Here is a 19027-nt window from a genome sequence, read left to right on the forward strand (position 1 = left end):
TCGTAGTGGCTAATGCGAACAAGCAGGGGGGTTTTGTTATCTGTCCATGTGTTATCTGTAAGAATCAGAAGGGTTACTCTTCCTCAAGAGATGTTCACATGCATCTGCTTCGGCACGGTTTCATGCCAAGCTATAATTGTTGGACCAAGCATGGAGAAAGAGGGGTTATAATGGAAGAAGATGAAGAAGGGGATGATTTCATCGATGAAAGCTATCTTGCTCATTTCGGTGATACTTTCATGGAGGATGCTGAAGGTGAAGGGGAAGGTGAAGAAGAGGCACGTGATGATCCCGTTGATGATCTTGGTCGGACCATTGCTGATGCACGGAGACGCTGCGAAACTGAAAAGGAGAGGGAGAATTTGGATCGCATGTTAGAGGATCACAGAAAGGCGCTGTACCCCGGATGCGATGATGGTCTGAAAAAGCTGGGCTGCACACTGGATTTGCTGAAATGGAAGGCAGAGGCAGGTGTAGCTGACTCAGCATTTGAAAACTTGCTGAAAATGTTGAAGAATATGTTTCCAAAGGATAACGAGTTGCCCGCCAGTACGTACGAAGCAAAGAAGGTTGTCTGCCCTCTAGGTTTAGAGGTTCTGAAGATACATGCATGCATCAACGACTGCATCCTCTACCGCGGTGAATACGAGAATTTGAATGAATGCCCGGTATGCACTGCATTGCGTTATAAGATCAGAGGCGATGACCCTGGTGACGATGTTGAGGGCCAGAAACCCAGGAAGAGGGTTCCCGCCAAGGTGATGTGGTATGCTCCTATAATACCACGGTTGAAACGTCTGTTCAGGAACAAAGAGCATGCCAAGTTGTTGCGATGGCACAAAGAGGACCGTAAGTCAGACGGGGAGTTGAGACACACCGCAGATGGAACGCAATGGAGAAAGATCGACAGATGGTTCAAAGATTTTGCAGCTGACGCAAGGAACATAAGATTTGGTCTAAGTACGGATGGCATGAATCCTTTTGGCGAGCAGAGCTCCAGCCATAGCACCTGGCCCGTGACTCTATGCATCTACAACCTTCCTCCTTGGTTGTGCATGAAGCGGAAGTTCATTATGATGCCAGTGCTCATCCAAGGTCCGAAGCAACCCGGCAACGACATCGATGTGTACCTAAGGCCATTAGTTGATGAACTTTTACAGCTGTGGGGTGGTGTCCGTGTGTGGGATGAGCACAAACAAGAGGAATTTGACCTACGAGCGTTGCTTTTCGTAACCATCAACGATTGGCCTGCTCTTAGTAACCTTTCGGGACTGTCAAATAAGGGATACAATGCATGCACGCACTGCTTACATGAGACTGAAAGTGTACATTTGCCAAATTGTAAGAAGAACGTGTACCTTGGGCATCGTCGATTTCTTCCGAAAATTCATCCAGTAAGAAAGAAAGGCAAGCATTACAACGGCAAGGCAGATCACCGGCCGAAGCCTGCGGAACGCACTGGTGCTGAGGTATTTGATATGGTCAAGGATTTGAATGTCATCTTTGGAAAGGGTCCTGGCGGACAATCAGTTCCGAAGGGAGCTGACGGGCACGCAGCCATGTGGAAGAAGAAATCTATATTCTGGGAGCTAGAATATTGGAAAGTCCTAGATGTCCGCTCTGCAATCGACGTGATGCACGTTACGAAGAATATTTGCGTGAACCTCCTAAGCTTCTTGGGCGTGTATGGGAAGACAAATGATACAAAGGAAGCACGGCAGGACCAGCAACGTTTGAAAGACCCTGATGACCGGCATCCGGAATGGTTTCAAGGTCGTGCCAGCTACGCTCTGACCAAAGAAGAGAAGGTCATCTTTTTTGAATGCCTGAGCAGTATGAAGGTCCCGTCTGGATTCTCGTCCAATATAAAGGGAATAATAAACATGGCGGAGAAAAAGTTCCAAAACCTGAAGTCTCACGACTGCCACGTGATTATGACGCAATTGCTTCCGATCGCTTTGAGGGGGCTCCTGCCGGAAAATGTTCGAGTAGCCATTGTGAAGCTATGTGCATTCCTCAATGCAATCTCTCAGAAGGTAATCAATCCAGAAGTTCTACCACGGTTACAGAACGATGTGATCCAATGTCTTGTCAGTTTCGAGTTGGTGTTCCCGCCATCCTTCTTCAATATTATGACGCACCTCCTGGTTCACCTAGTCGAAGAGATTTTCGTTCTCGGTCCTGTATTTCTACACAATATGTTCCCCTTCGAGAGGTTCATGGGAGTATTAAAGAAATATGTTCGTAACCGTGCTAGGCCAGAAGGAAGCATCGCCAAGGGCTATGGAAATGAGGAGGTAATTGAGTTTTGTGTTGACTTTGTTCCTGACCTTAAGCCGATTGGTCTTCCTCGATCGCGGCACGAGGGGAGACTAAGTGGAAAAGGCACGATCGGAAGGAAATCAACGATATGTATGGACGGCCATTCTCTGACTGAAGCACACCACACTGTACTGACCAATTCCAGCTTGGTGGCTCCGTACTTTGAGAAACACAAGAATATTTTACGCTCGGACAACCCGGGGAAGCCTGAATCCTGGATTAGGAAGGCCCACATGGAGACTTTCGGCAGTTGGTTGAGAAAACATTTAATGAATGACAATGATGTTGTAGATCAGCTGTACATGTTGGCCAAGACACCATCTTCGACTATAACGACTTTCCAAGGGTACGAGATAAATGGGAATACATTTTACACGATCGCCCAAGATAAAAAGAGCACCAACGAAAACAGTGGTGTCCGCTTTGATGCAGCAACCGAGAATGGGCAAAAGGTCACATATTATGGTTACATAGAGGAGATATGGGAACTTGACTATGGACCCTCCTTTAAGGTCCCTTTGTTCCGGTGCAAATGGTTCAAGCTAACAGGAGGTGGGGTAAAGGTGGACCAGCAATACGGAATGACAATGGTGGATTTCAACAATCTTGGTTACCTTGACGAACCATTCGTCCTAGCGAAAGATGTCGCTCAGGTTTTCTATGTGAAGGACATGAGTAGCAAACCGAGGAAACGGAAAGATAAGAAAACGATCAGTACATCATGCAATGATCCAAAGCGCCACATTGTTCTTTCAGGGAAAAGAAACATCGTGGGAGTGGAGGACAAGACAGACATGTCAGAAGATTATAATATGTTTGCTGAAATTCCGCCCTTCAAAGTGAACACCGACCCAAGCATTAAGTTAAATGATGAGGATGCTCCATGGATACGGCACAATCGTAAGCAAGCAGGGACACAATGGAAGAAATGATGTGTAATAATTTATTGTACCAAACTTTGTTGAATGGATCATGTGAATTATATTACCCGTGAATGGATCATGTGAATTATATTACCCTTGACGAAACATTTTGAATTGAATTAGTTTTATTTTTCTGAATGGATCACGTGGACGGGCCTTTAGTCGCGGTTCTTAAGCAACCGCGACTAAAGGGGGGGCCTTTAGTCGCGCCCGTTCGGTCGCGGTTGCGCAACCGCGACTAATGGCAGTTGCGAACCGCGACCAAAGGCCCTTTTTCCACCAGTGCCATAAGATTCTTTACTTCTGAGACCACCATCGCATGCTGGGAACGATCCGGTCCTTTTGCCTTGATCATCTGCACGGCCTGCATACTTTCACACTCCATGATAATCGGCAACTCCGTCCACTGCAAAGCTAGGCCGAGTCCCTCCGTGCACCCGGCCAACTCAGCGTGCAATGGGTCCGGGCATGACCGAAGAGAATGGCATGCAGAGAAAATGATGGCACCGTCGTGCCCGCGCAAGATCATGCCGGCACCGGCCCTTCCATCCTCGTGTGAGAATGACCCATCCACGTTGAGCTTCGCTCAACCTTCCGGAGGCGGGCTCCACTTGCGCTGAGACTTCCAGCTTACGTCCACATTTGATATTGGCTGCTCCGCTCCCTCTAGTTGAATGACCATCTTTCCTTTGTCCCAGTCCCCGGCCGGGTACTGTTGGATCCCCAACAGTGAGGTGACGTAGCTTTGAAGGAACCGCCGGGACACCTCCATGGGTGGCGGTGCCTTGTCATGTTGGATCTCGTTACACACGCGCCAGCATCTCCACATAAGCATGAGGACTCTGAGGCGGTCACCCTCGTCGCACTCCGCGATGAGATTCAGGAACCACTCCGGTCCTGTATTGCGGATTGATTTAACATCAGGTATCCGCCAAACTTGCGCCATGGCTTGCCACAGATCAACAGCTCTTGGGCACCTGCAAAACACATGAAACGTGTCCTCGCGCTCGAGACCACAGAGAGGGCACACGTCAGTAAGCTCCATCTGGCGTGCAAATTTATTTGCCCAAGTTGCGAGAGCATTCGTAGCCACACGCCAACCAAAAACACGCACCTTTGGAGGAGCAGGGCACCTCCATAAAAATGCCCACACGGCACGTCGCCCGTCCGGTGCCCTGCTCGCCGCGACTGAAGAGGGACGCAACTTGTCCTCGAGTGCCAGCCGGTACGCACTACGTACGATGAAGATACCGGTACGTTCAGCCCCCCATGCAATAAAGTCATCGCCTAGCCGTGGAGAGGCCTTTATCTTCATGATATGATGGACGTCAACAGGCAAAAAGTACTGCTGCAGTAAGTCTGACCGCCATGCACCCATTTCATCAAGTAATTCGCTGACCCTTCGCAGTCTACATCTACCTTGTTGCGATATTGGAGGGCGACCAGTGGGGTGAGGGATCCAAGGGTCCCTCCAAATGCGAACCGATCTGCCATTACCAATACACCAAATCAGGCCTTGTTTCAAAAGCTCCAATCCATGGACGATGGACTGCCAAGTTTGTGATGCATTTGTGGAGAAAATCGTGTCCTTTAGCCGTCCATTGGGATAGTAACGTGCTTTCAAGACTCTTGCACGGAGACTCCCAGGGTTGACCAGCAATCTCCAAGCTTGCCTTGCCAACAAGGCTTGATTGAACATCCTAAAATCCTTGAAACCCATCCCACCAGCAGCTTTTGGCCGCAGCAAGTTATCTCGCCCCTTCCCACGTGAAGCCTTTCTTTAGGTGCATCACGGTGCAAATTAATAGTGGTTGAGCACTTGAAAATGTCTTGCTAGGAGCAGTGACGTGAGGTTGATTGATCCAGTTCAAGGAAATATGCAATGGTACGTGACAATACGTTACCTTCGTATTGACGAGGATTTTAATACCCCTCCATTTTTATTTACTTCGCATATTAGCTTTGTCTCGAATTAAACTTTGTAAACTTCGACTAAGTTTACATAAAAAAGATTAACATCTACAATACTAAATCAATACCATTAGAATCATCATTCAATATATTTTCATATCATATGTATTTTTTATTGTGAAAGTTTAGATTGTTTTTGATAAACTTGATCAAACTTTATAAAGTTTGACTTAGATCAAAGCTAATATGCAGAGTAAATAAAAACGGGTGGGGGGGAGGGGGTACTAGAGCATGCATGTTTCAAAATCACTTATCAAAATGTCACCCCATGATTGATGACATGGTAACTTTGTGCTACCAACATGGTGACGACTTCATTTAAGGTATTTGTTCAAACCATATGCATATAAGATCCGTGTGAGAGTTTTCACCGAGACAAAAGCCAACTGTGAAGACAAACCGTAAATTGGATTCATGATTTTGTAAAGTTAAAACAAGACGAATTGCGAAGTTTCGAAAGAATATCGTTGATATCAGTTTGTTCGTCCACGTTTGAAAAATGGTAAGTGCAGAGGTTCGGGCAAAAATCCTGTCTACCCAACAAACTGTACCGGGCAGGCATCAGATGATAACATCTCATTGATTACTCCTGCTCCCAGTATCTACCCAAAAATTGAATACCGTATAATTGATCAACGACCGCTGCAGCTGTAGTAAAATATACGGACCACCAAGATCTCGTCCTTTTCCACATGAAGCCTTTCTGTATCTATCATCATCATACAATACAAAATAGTTGTTGAGAAAGGTCTAGAGTGGATGTTTGCTGTTGGATCGAGCGTCTGGCTGGCTGGTGAATTAAATGACGTGATGTCGATGGAACCGCTCAACGGGAATTACGTTCCAACACGAACCATCCATAACCCTTTTTCTCTGGAGCATGCACGAACCAGATCCTCTTCTTTGAGCTAAAGGTTTAGCCACAAGAACGAACCCCGTAGAGTTCCAAAAAAGAAAAAGAACGAACCCCGTATGTCTAAAGGTGGCATATGGGCGTGTCGTGGACTAGGACCAGGACGGTGCCGGCAGTATCGTGTATTCTGGATGCCCTAACAGGTCATCTGCAGCCGGTCATCTTAAATGTGGCTCCTTAGACGCACATGGTCAGTGCCCGCGTGTGTTTGTTTTAAGTCCTCTTTTGTGCATGCATAAAGTCATATCCTCCAGTTTGTTAAATTTTTCGGTCACATGAAAAGGGAAAAGATGGTCTGGGGTGGTTTCCACGCCCCATGTGGCGGGCTGACCGGATGCGCACGAGCCCTCAAATTCTTCCCATATATGGTCTGAATATGAGAGTTTGCGGACTGCTCGGACAAACGAGCACAATGTGAAGGGTTCAGATGGGTCACATTTTTCGTTCTTTCTCCTATCGGGGCGGTAAGGCCAACTCCAGCGCACGACCCCAAACGGATGTCCGTTTTTCCCGGATTTCTGTCCGTTTGGGTAGGGCAATGGGGTCGTGTCCGGGCCATTTCAGGGATGCGGTGGCCGTGCGCCCAACGCGCGGACGCATTTCGGTCGCATCCCGTCTGATACGTCTCCAATGTATCTATAATTTTTGATTGCTCCATGCTACTTTATCTATTGTTTTGGACTATAATGGGCTTTATTTTCCACTTTTATATTATTTTTTGGACTAACCTATTAACCGGAGGCCCAACCCAGAATTGCTGTTTTTTGCTTATTTCAGTATTTCAAAAAAACAGGATATCAAACGGAGTCCAAACGGAATGAAACCTTCGGGAATGTGATCTTCTCACCGAACGTGATCCAGGAGACTTGGACCCTACTCCAAGAAGTACCAGAGGCGGTCACGAGGGTGGAGGGCGCGCCCCCCTACCTCGTGGGCCCCCTGATGCTCCACCGACGTACTCCTTCCTCCTATATATACCTACGTACCCCCAATAGACCAGGGGGAGCCAAAAACCTAATTCCACCACTGTACCTTCCTGTATCCACGAGATCCCATCTTGGGGCCTGTTCCGGAGCTCCGTCGGAGGGGGCATCTACCACGAAAGGCTTCTACATCAACACCATAGCCCCTCGGATGAAGTGTGAGTAGTTTACTACAGACCTTCGGGTCCATAGCTAGTAGCTAGATGGCTTCTTCTCTCTTTTTGGATCTCAATACAATGTTCTCCCCCTCTCTCGTGGAGATCTATTCGATGTAATCTTTTTTTTGCGGTGTGTTTGTTGAGACCGATGAATTGTGGGTTTATGATCCAGTTTATCTATGAATAATATTTGAATCTTCTCTGAATTCTTTTATGTATGATTGAGTTATCTTTGCAAGTCTCTTCAAATTATCCGTTTGGTTTGGCCAACTAGATTGGTAGTTCTTGCAATGAGAGAAGTGCATGGCTTTGGGTTCAATCTTGCGGTGTCCTTACCCAGTGACAGAAAGGGTTGCAAGGCACGTATTGTATTGTTGCCATTGAGGATAACAAGATGAGGTATTTATCATATTGCATGAATTTATTTCTCTACATCATGTCATCTTGCTTAAGGCGTTACTCTGTTTTTAACTTAATACTCTAGATGCATGCTGGATAGCGGTCGATGAGTGGAGTAATAGTAGTAGATGCAGAATCGTTTCGATCTACTTGTCTCGGACGTGATGCCTATATACATGATCATACCTAGACAACCTCATAACTATGCTCAATTCTATCAGTTGCTCAACAGTAATTTGTTCACCCACCGTAGAATACTTATGCTCTTGAGAGAAGCCACTAGTGAAACCTATGGCCCCCGGGTCTATTCTCATCATATCAATCTCCATCACTTTATTTACTTGCTTTGCTTTTACTTTTTACTTTGCATCTTTATACCAAAAATACCAAAAATATTATCTCTATCAGATCTCACTCTCGTAAGTGACCGTGAAGGGATTGACAACCCCTAATCGCGTTGGTTGCGAGTAGCTATCGTTTTGTGCAGGTACGAGGGACTTGCGCGTGACCTCCTACTGGATTGATACCTTGGTTCTCAAAAACTGAGGGAAATACTTACGCTACTGTGCTGCATCATCCTCTCCTCTTTGGGGAAAAGCAACGCAAGCTCAAGACGTAGCACCGTACGGCGTACATTTTTCTTTCCAAGAATATATCTTTTTTTCATCATTGATTTTTGATACATGAAAATACATCACCAAATTTTGACTAGAAAAGTAAGACCAAAGAAAACAAGAACCATAAGAATACATTTTACAAGATAACCAACTTCCATAACTGCTCTCGTAAGTTGGATTAGTGCCTTCTCAATGCATTCATTGTTGATCTGCGGAGGCTCGATCTTGCGTGCTTCTTTCTTCTTCGAGTCTAAAAAAGTAGACGTTGCTTCCTCGTATCTAGTCTCATGTCTAACCTCTATTCTAGCAACATGTGCACTAGTCTCATTTCTAGCCTCTATGCTAGCTAAAAGTGCACAAAGGTCTACTAAATTGCACTTTATCAATACATCGATGTACTCTTCTTCCCAATACAAAAACTTGCATCCATTCTACACAATAAAATTTTAAGTTAGCACAACTAGTCAAATCCAAGAGCACAACCGAAGCTAAAGTAGCACATACCCCATCGGTTGAGCACTTGAACACCCATCCAGAATGTTCCGACGCTGTAGACACGCGGCGCAAGACCTTCTTTGGGCAGTCGTCGCACTTAATGAGTGGCAATGGTGCGCCGACGAGCTTTTGGGCTAGCACCGAGCCCGACCGACCGCCATTCATGTATCTACTGGCGGACCGTCGACAGTGTAGATCCGAGCGGCTAAAGGTGGAGTTAGTGCCTGCATGCGGCCTTGCGGCCTTGCCGGGGCCTTCCGGCCCGGTGCCCGGCCAGTCCATGGCACGGCGTGGCCTCCCACACAGCCGGGCAAGCTCAAGCCCGACCGGATCCGCTCCAAATCCGGCCGCCGGGTGTGCAAATCAGGTGGCCGTGGTTGGGAAGCTGGGGGGCATCGAGGGAAAGGAGGCTGGGCGAGTGCACGTCCGAGTTGCACAACTGCAATGGCAGTGGCGGCGGCGGCAAGGGGCAAGAGTGGAGAAGAGTGGAGGGGGTGTGACTAAGGGAGGAGGGTGCGGATAGAAAAAGGATCGTGTTGTGAGCCCCTGTTCGCTGATTACAGTGTCATTTGTTTGAAAAAAAAATCATGTTTACCCATTAGAGCTCTAGAAAATGCCACGAGAAGGCAACGTAAAGATGACTTTTTGATGTCATTGCATAGGGTACCTCCAACACTTATAAGCATGCGAGTAGCTTCTCCATGGCCGGCTTTCTACTTGGGACTAGCTATTTGAAGATTTCAGAATAAAAAAGGAATGTGCTATCACAACTGGAGAGTCAAACTACCTGTGTTACTAAATGATCTCACTGTTTAAGCATGTCAATCTTATATTTCACATTTTCTTGTGATAGCTTAGCCTATAAAGAAACTATTGCACTTCACTGTATTTTCTTTTTTCATTAGCAAATTTGTATCATCTAGCCAATGCAATGTACCCTATAATGTTCACCCAGACGTACTTATCCACTCATTTGGCATGTTGTTCCTATGGTTTTTAAGCAGCAACAACAAATATGTTAAAAAAAGCAGCAGCAAGAATTGTACAAATCAAGAGCACTTGCACGGGCGTAGCGCCCGCTAGTATAACTAATTCTAGTAGGGGGTTTTCGTAAAATATACATTAAGTGGCTGAGATTCTTGCACCAGAATTTGTGCCATCCACCTAAGATCCAATGGCTCATGGCTTTTTTCTATTTTTGCAGTTATGGCCCTTCTTCTATTGTAGTCGCTCCCTCTTAAATGTGGCTCGGCATCTCCAAGACGGACTCTTAAATCCTCCGCAAGCATACGGACTTGTGATGCCCGGATAGTTAAGCTACGGTAGTTCCCTGCTAATGAGGCCACATCACCACGATTACTATTGCTAATCTCATGATGATTCAAATCTCGTTCAAAGTCAAATTCAAAATCAAGTCAAACAAATAAAGTTTTCAAAAGTTAAAACTAAAATGTCCAAGATGGGTCAAATAAATCATGAGTAATTATGGTGGAGAAACCACATTTTGATAAAATAGTTAGATGCTCAAAATTAAATAAAACAGTAACAAAAACAAATAATAAAATGCCTTTTGAATTTTATAAAATATGAAACTATTTTATTTTGGTTAGGAATTAATGTGGCTGTAATATATTTAGTTATACTAGTTTAGGAGCTACCTCTACATTTTTTTTAAATTACGAGTAAAGTAAAAACAGTAAAGAAAAGAATGAACAAAAGCAAAAAAGAAAAATGATTAGAAATAAAAAGAGGGGCAAGGCCCCCTTCCCCCGGGCCATTTGACCCATCTAGCCAATAGCCAGCCGGCCCACTTCCTCTGGCTTATATGGCCTGCCTCACAATCTAACCCTAATCCCCTCCCCCACAAACCCCCGACCCACTCCTCCTCTCTATCCCTCCCCCTCAGATACTCCTCCCCTCCTCACCGAACGCCGCCGTCGCGCGCCCATCGGTCCCGCGGCCACCGGACGCCTCCCACCTTGCTGAGATGTCTAGAGCTCCGCCGTCTGATACGTTTCCAACGTATCTATAATTTTTTTATTATTCCATGCTATTATATTATCTATTTTGGATGTTTAATAGGCATTTATATGCTATTTTATATTATTCTTGGGACTAACCTATTAACCAAGAGCCCAGTGCCAGTTTCTGTTTTTTGCCTGTTTTAGAGTTTCGCAGAAAAGGAATACCAAACGGAGTCCAAACGGAATGAAACTTTCGCGATGATCTTTCTTAGACCAGAAGCAAGCCAGGAGACTTAGAGATGAAGTCGGAGGCGCAACGAGGCGGCCACGAGGGTGGAGGGCGCTCCCAGGGGGGTAGGGCGCGCCCCCTGCCTCGTGGGCCCCTCATGGGTCTCCAGACCTAGTTCCTTTGCCTATATATACTCTTATACCCCGAAAATATCCAGGGGAGACACGAAACCACTTTTCCACCGCCGCAACCTTATGTACCTATGAGATCCCATCTAGGGGCCTTTTCTGGCGTCCTTCCGGAGGGGGATTCGATCACGGAGGGCTTCTACATTAACACCATTACCCTTCCGATGAAGCGTGAGTAGTTTACCAAAGACCTACGGGTCCATAGCCAGTAGCTAGATGGCTTCTTCTCTCTCTTTGATTCTCAATACCATGTTCTCCTCGATGTTCTTGGAGATCTATTCGATGTAATATTCTTTTGCGGTGTGTTGGCCGAGATCTCATGAATTGTGGATTTGTGAAAAGATTATCTATGAATATTATTTGGTTCTTCTCTGAATTCTTATATGCATGATTTGATATCTTTGCAAGTCTCTTCGAATTATCGATTTAGTTTGGCCTACTAGATTGGTTTTTCTTGCAATGGGAGAAGTGCTTAGCTTTGGGTTCAATCTTGCGGTGTCCTTAACCAGTGACAGTAGGGGCAGCAAAGCACGTATTGTATTGTTGCCATCGAGGATAAAAAGATGTTTTTTTATCATATTGCTTGAGTTAATTCCTCTACATCATGTCATCTTACTTAATGCGTTACTCCGTTCTTTATGAACTTAATACTCTAGATTCATGCTAGATAGCGGTCGATGTGTGGAGTAATAGTAGTAGATGCAGAATCATTTTGGTCTACTTGACATGGACGTGATACCTATATTCATAACCATTGCCTTATATATCATCATAATTATGGGCTCTTCTATCAATTGCTCGGCAGTAATTTGTTCACCCACCGTAATATTTGCTATCCTGAGAGAAGCCACTAGTGAAATCTATGGCCCCCGGGTCTATTTTACATCATATTAGTTTCCCATCAATTTGCCAATTTCTGTCGTCGTTCTTTATTTTGCAATCTTTGCTTTCTAATCTATAAACCAAAAATACCAAAAATATTTACTTTATCGTTTATCTATCTCTATCAGATCTCACTTTTGCAATTAACCGTGAAGGGATTGACAACCCCTTTATCGTGTTGGGTGCAAGTTGTTGATTGTTTGTGCAGGTATTCGGTGACTTGTGCGTTGTATCCTACTGGATTGATACCTTGGTTCTCAAACTGAGGGAAATACTTACTCTACTTTGCTGCATCACCCTTTCATCTTCAAGGGAAAAACCAACGCAAGCTCAAGACGTAGCACCGTCTGCTGCTCCTTCGCGTGCCTCTGGACGAAGTTGGGGGCCCCTGTATCGACCCCTATACCATCGTCTTCACCGTCATCCCCGACGAGCTCCGCCGTCGACTCCGGCCACATTGAGCCCTCCCTGAGCCTACTGTCATCCCCGACGGCTCCACTGTGAGCACCCCTCTGTTTCCCCTCTCTTCCCACCGTCGTTTGTGAGTTCCAGCTAGGCCCCCGTCATGACCGAGCCCATCACTGTCATGCTGCCTTTTCTCTTGCTGCCCTCTCATTCACCTAAGCTTGCCTTCCTATCATTATGGCCGAATCAAAAGGGCCTAAGGGTTTTCTCCCGGGTTTTTCTTTAGATAACCCCTCTGTCATCTCTAAGCTCATAAATAATGATGCTATGGAAAGACCTATCGGGGTAATTAATGAGAGTTTTAATAAGTTTGATGAAGATGACCCCGGAAGTTTTCATTATTTGCTTGATGAATCTTTGAAAGATGCTTGGGATAGACTATTAAGGATCCAAGCTAGCTATGTGCCTCAATATCAATCTGGGATATACTTGAAAAGTTTTTATGTTAGCTTACCCTCTTCCTTTAAGCAAGTTTTGGACTCTATATTTGAATAAAGTTTTCTTGAAGGGGTTGCTGTCGATAACTATGAAAAGATGAAAGCAATATTTGGGCACCCCAAAAGTGAAAATGTCGAGTCCACTGCTCTTTTGTGCTTTTATCAGAATGAAATTATTAAAGAGATGAAGGCTAGTTTAGATGCAAATTTTCGAAGTGTGCTTAATCTCTCTTCCACAATTAATGGACATGTACTTTCACAAAATTGAAAGATAAGCGCTTTAGATAGGAAATTATCTCTTTATCATCAAAAGAGAGAAGATGAAAATACTTAGATCTGTTCGCGTTTTTATGCCTAGCTAAGGGCATTAAACGAAGCGCTTGTTGGGAGGCAACCCAATTTTATTTTTGTTCTTTGCTTTTTGTTCCTATTTAGCAATAAATAATTCATGTAGCCTCTGGTTAGATGTGGTTTTATGTTTTAGTTAGTGTTTGTGCCAAGTTAAACCTTTAGGATAGCTTACGGTGATAGTTGCGTTGATCCTGCTGAAAATCAGAAACTTTTGCGCTTAGTAAATTAGTTTTCATAATTCACAGAAACATGCTTTTGACCTAATTCCTTTTTGCTCTGGATTGGTACACAAATTTCTCAGGTTTTCCTAATTTTCCAGGATTTGTGGAGTTACAGAAGTATTCAAGACTTACAGATTACTACAAACTGTTCTGTTTTTGACAGATTCTTTTTTTGCGTGTTGTTTGCTTATTTTGATGAATCTATGGGTAGTATCGGGGGGTATGATCCAAAGTTTGACTATATTAGATATTACACCAATATAAATAAATAATGAGTTTACAACAGTACCTTAAAGTGGTGATTTATTTTCTTATACTAAAGGAGCTCATGAGATTTTTTGTTGAGTTTTATGTTGTGAAGTTTTCAAGTTTTGGCTAAGGATTTGATGGACTACGAAATAAGGAGTGGCAAGAGCCTAAGCTTGGGGATGCCCAAGGCACCCCAAGGTAATATTCAAGTACAACCAAAAGCCTAAGCTTGGGGATGCCCCGGAAGGCATCCCCTCTTTCGTCTTCATCTATCGGTAACTTTACCTGAGGCTATATTTTTATTCATCACATGGTATGTGTTTTGCTTGGAGTGTCTTGTATGATTTGAGTATTTGCTTTTTTGTTACCACAATCGTCCTTGCTGTACACACCTTTTGGGAGAGACACGCATGAATCGTGATGTATTAGAATACTCTATGTGCTTCACTTATATCTTTTGAGCTAGACAATATTGCTCTAGTACTTCACTTATATCTTTTTAGAGCACGGCGGTGGCTTTATTTTATAGAAATTGTTGAACTCTTGTGCTTCACTTATATTATTTTGAGAGTATTTTTAGAGCAGCATGGTAATTTGCTTTGGTTATAAATTTAGTCCTAATATGGTAGGCATCCAAGATGGATATAATAAAAACTTTCATATGAAGTGCATTGAATACTATGAGAAGTTTGATTCTTTATGATTGTTTTGAGATATGAAGATGGTGATATTAGAGTCATGCTAGTGGAGTAGTTGTGAATTTGAGAGTTACTTGTGTTAATTTTTGTGATTCCTGTAGCATGCACGTATGGTGAACAGTTATGTGATGAAGTTGGAGCATGATTTATTTATTGATTGTCTTCCTTATGAGTGGTGGTCGGGGACGAGCGATGGTCTTTTCCTACCAATCTATCCCCTAGGAGCATGTGTGTAGTACTTCGTTTCGATAACTAATAGATTTTTGCAATAAGTATGTGAGTTCTTTATGACTAATGTTGAGTCCATGGATTATACGCACTCTCACCCTTCCATCATTGCTAGCCTCTCTAGTACCGCGCAACTTTCGCCGGTACCATACACCCACCATATACCTTCCGCAAAACAGCCACCATACCTACCTATTATGGCATTTCCATAGCCATTCTGAGATATATTGCCATGCAACTTTCCACCGTTCTATTTATTATGACACGCTTCATCATAGTCATATTGCTTTGCATGATCATGTAGTTGACACTGTATTTGTGGCAAAGCCACCATTCATAATTATTTCATACATGTCACTCTTGAATCATTGCACATCCCGGTACACCGCCGGAGGCATTCACATAGAGTCATATTTTGTTCTAAGTATTGAGTTGTAATTCTTGAGTTGTAAGTAAATAAAAGTGTGATGATCTTCATTATTAGAGCATTGTCCCATGTGACGAAGGATGATGGAGGCTATGATTCCCCCACAAGTCGGAATGAGACTTCGGACGAAAAAAAGAGGCCATAAAAAAGGGAGAAGGCCCAAATAAAAAAAATAAGAGAAAAAGAGAGAAGGGCAATGTTACTATCCTTTTTCCACATTTGTGATTCAAAGTAGCAACATGATCTTCATGATAGAGAGTCTCTTATTTTGTCACTTTCATATACTAGTGGGAATTTTTCATTATAGAACTTGGCTTGTATATTCCAGTGATGGGCTTCCTCAAATTTCCCTAGGACTTCGTGAGCAAGCGAGTTGGATGCACACCCACTTAGTTTCTTTTTGAGCTTTCATACACTTATAGCTCTAGTGCATCTGTTGCATGGCAATCCATACTCACTCACATTGATATCTATTGATGGGCATCTCCATAGCCCGTTGATACGCCTAGTTGATGTGAGAGTATCTTTCTCCTTTTGTCTTCTCCACAACCACCATATTCTCTTCCACCATAGTGCTATATCCATAGCTCACGCTCATGTATTGCGTGAAGATTGAAAAAGTATGAGAACATCGAAAGTATGAAACAATTGTTTGGCTTGTCGTCGGGGTTGTGCATGATATAAATATTTTGTGTGATGAAGATAGAGCATAGCCAGACTATATGATTTTGTAGGGATAGCTTTCTTTGGCCATGTTATTTTGAGAAGACATCATTGCTTTGTTAGTATGCTTGAAGTATTACTATTTTTATGTCAATATTAAACTTTTGTTTTGAATCTTTCGGATCTGAACATTCATGCCACAATAAAGAAAATTACATGGATAAATATGTTAGGTAGCATTCCACATCAAAAATTCTGTTTTTATCATTTACCTACTCGAGGACGGGCAGGAATTAAGCTTGGGGATGCTTGATACGTCTCCAACGTATCTATAATTTTTTATTGTTCCATGCTATTGTATTATCTGTTTTCGATGTTTAATAGGCATTTATATGCTATTTTATATTATTTTTGGGACTAGCCTATTAACTGAGAGCCGAGTGCCAGTTTCTGTTTTTTTGCCTGTTTTAGAGTTTCGCAGAAAAGGAATACCAAACGGAGTCCAAACGGAATGAAACTTTCATGATGATCTTTCTTGGACCAGAAGCAAACCAGGAGAGATGGAGATGAAGTCGGAGATGCAATGAGGCAGACCCGAGGGTGGAGGACGCGCCCCCTGCCTCGTGGGCCCCACGTGGGTCTCATTACCTAGTTCCTTCGCCTATATTACTCTTATACCCCGAAAACATCCAGGGGAGCTACGTAACCATTTTTCCACTGCCGCAACCTTCTGTACCCATGAGATCCCATCTAGGGGCCTTTTTCAGTGTCCTGCCCGAGGGGGATTCGATCATGCAGGGCCTCTACATCAACACCATTACCCTTCTCGATGAAGTGTGAGTACTTTACCACAAACCTACGGGTCCATAGCTAGTACCTAGATGGCTTCTTCTCTCTATTTGATTCTCAATACCATGTTCTCCTCGATGTTCTTGGAGATCTATTTGATGTAATATTCTTTTGCGGTGTATTTGCTGAGATCCGCTGAATTGTGGATTTATAATCAGATTATCTATGAATATTATTTGGTTCTTCTCTGAATTCTTATATGCATGATTTGATATCTTTGCAAGTCACTTTGAATTATTGGTTTCGTTTAGCCTACTAGATTGGTTTTTCTTGCAATGGGAGAAGTGCTTAGCTTTGGCTTCAATCTTGCGGTGTCCTTTCCCAGTGACAGTAAGGGCAGCAAGGCACGTATTGTATTGTTGCCATCGAGGATAAAAAGATGGGGTTTTCATCATATTGCTTGAGTTAATTCCTCTACATCATGTCATCTTACTTAATGCATTACTCTGTTCTTTACGAACTTAATACTCTAGATGCATGCTAGATAGCGGTCGATGTGTGGAGTAATAGTAGTAGATGCAGAATCATTTCGCTTTACTTGACACGGACGTGATGCCTATATTCATGATCATTCCCTTAGATATCATCATAATTATGCGCTCTTCTATCAATTGCTCAGCAGTAATTTGTTCACCCACCGTAATATTTGCTATCTTGAGAGAAGCCACTAGTGAAACATATGGGCCCCGGGTCTATTTTACATCATATTAGTTTCCCATCAATTTGCCAATTTTTGCCACCTTTCTTTATTTTGCAATCTTTCCTTTCCAATCTATAAACCAAAATTACCAAAAATATTTACTTTACCGTTTATCTCTCTCTATCAGATCTAACTTTTGCAAGTAACCGTGAAGAGATTGACAACCCCTTTATCGCGTTGCATGCAAGTTGTTAATTGTTTGCGCAGGTATTCGGTGACTTGTGCGTGTTCTCCTACTGGATTGATACCTTGGTTCTCAAACTGAGGGAAATACTTACTCTACTTTGCTGCATCACCCTTTCCTCTTCAAGGGAAAAACTAATGCAAGCTCAAGACGTAGCACCGTCCGCTGCTCCTTCGCGTGCCTCTGGACGAAGTCGGGGCCCCCTGCATCGACCCCTATACCATCGTCTTCACCGTCGTCCCCGACGAGCTGCGTCGTCGACTCCGGCCACATTGAGCCCTCCCTGAGCCTACTGCCATCCCCTACGGCTCCACTGTGAGCACCCCTCTGTTTCCCCTCTCTTCCTACCGTCGTTTGCGAGCTCTAGCTAGGCCCCCGTCACGACCGAGCCCATGACCATCATGCACGCCGCCCGCGCCGGCCCCGGGCCTCCCCTACTGTTGCTCCCCGCATCAGCACTCCGCTTGCCTCTCCCTTGCGCCCCCATCGTGCGCTGCGCCGCTGCCTGACCAGCCCCACATGTGCCCGCCTTGGCCACCTATGCCGTGCTCCCCCTGCTTCCCCCACTGCTCCGTGCCTCTGGCCACCACCCCGTGGTGCATAGTGTTGTGCACCGTACGTGCGTCGCCTCTGCTCCACCTGCCGCTGCGGCCTCATCGCGCCACCCACTAGCATACGCCGCCTCCCCTGGCCGGCGTCGTGGGCGCTGGCGGCCGTGCCGATGGCCTCGCCCGAGCTAGCGCCCACGCTCACCCCAGACGGGCGCCCAGCGCCCGTGCCTGGCTCCGTCCCATAGAAACCGCCCGTTAAGGCCCCTCGGGGCACTGACTAGGGGCCCCACGCCCAGAATGTTTATAAAAGAATAGTTAACTAATTAATCATTAATTTAATTAACCATGTTTAATTAACGCGAGACTATGAAGAATGGGACCCACACGCCAGTTTGACTAAGTCAACTGACTAGTTGACTGCTGACATCATGCTGATGTCATAATTACATTTTTCTAATTAAATAATTCTATTAATTCTAAAAATGAATTAAATATTTGTAAATTAATATAAAATAAACCATAACTCGGATGAAAATACTTTGTACATGAAAGTTTCACAGAACAACGAGACGAATCCGAATACGCACACCGCTTGTCTGGCACATGTCCCTAGCATAGCAAACATGCAACAATCCACCTCTGGTTCGTCTCTCCGAAAATGAGAAACACTGGGAATACTTTCCCGGATGTTTTCTCCCTTTGTCGATATCACCTACTACCGCGTTAGGGCACACCTAGCACCGCTATTTGCTTTGTCATGCGTTGTCATGCATCTGTTTGCAATGTATTCATTGTTTCTTCCCCCTCTTCTCTCCGGTAGACTACGAGACTGACGCTGCTGCTGCCCTGATCGACTACGGTGTTGACGACCCCTCCTTCTTGCCAGAGCAACCAGGCAAGCAAACCCCCTTTGATCAACCAGATATCGCCCATTCTCTTCTCTCTTATTCTTGCATTAGG

The sequence above is a fragment of the Triticum aestivum genome, chromosome 7B (genome assembly GCF_018294505.1).
Source record: "Triticum aestivum cultivar Chinese Spring chromosome 7B, IWGSC CS RefSeq v2.1, whole genome shotgun sequence".
Lineage (NCBI taxonomy): Eukaryota > Viridiplantae > Streptophyta > Magnoliopsida > Poales > Poaceae > Triticum > Triticum aestivum.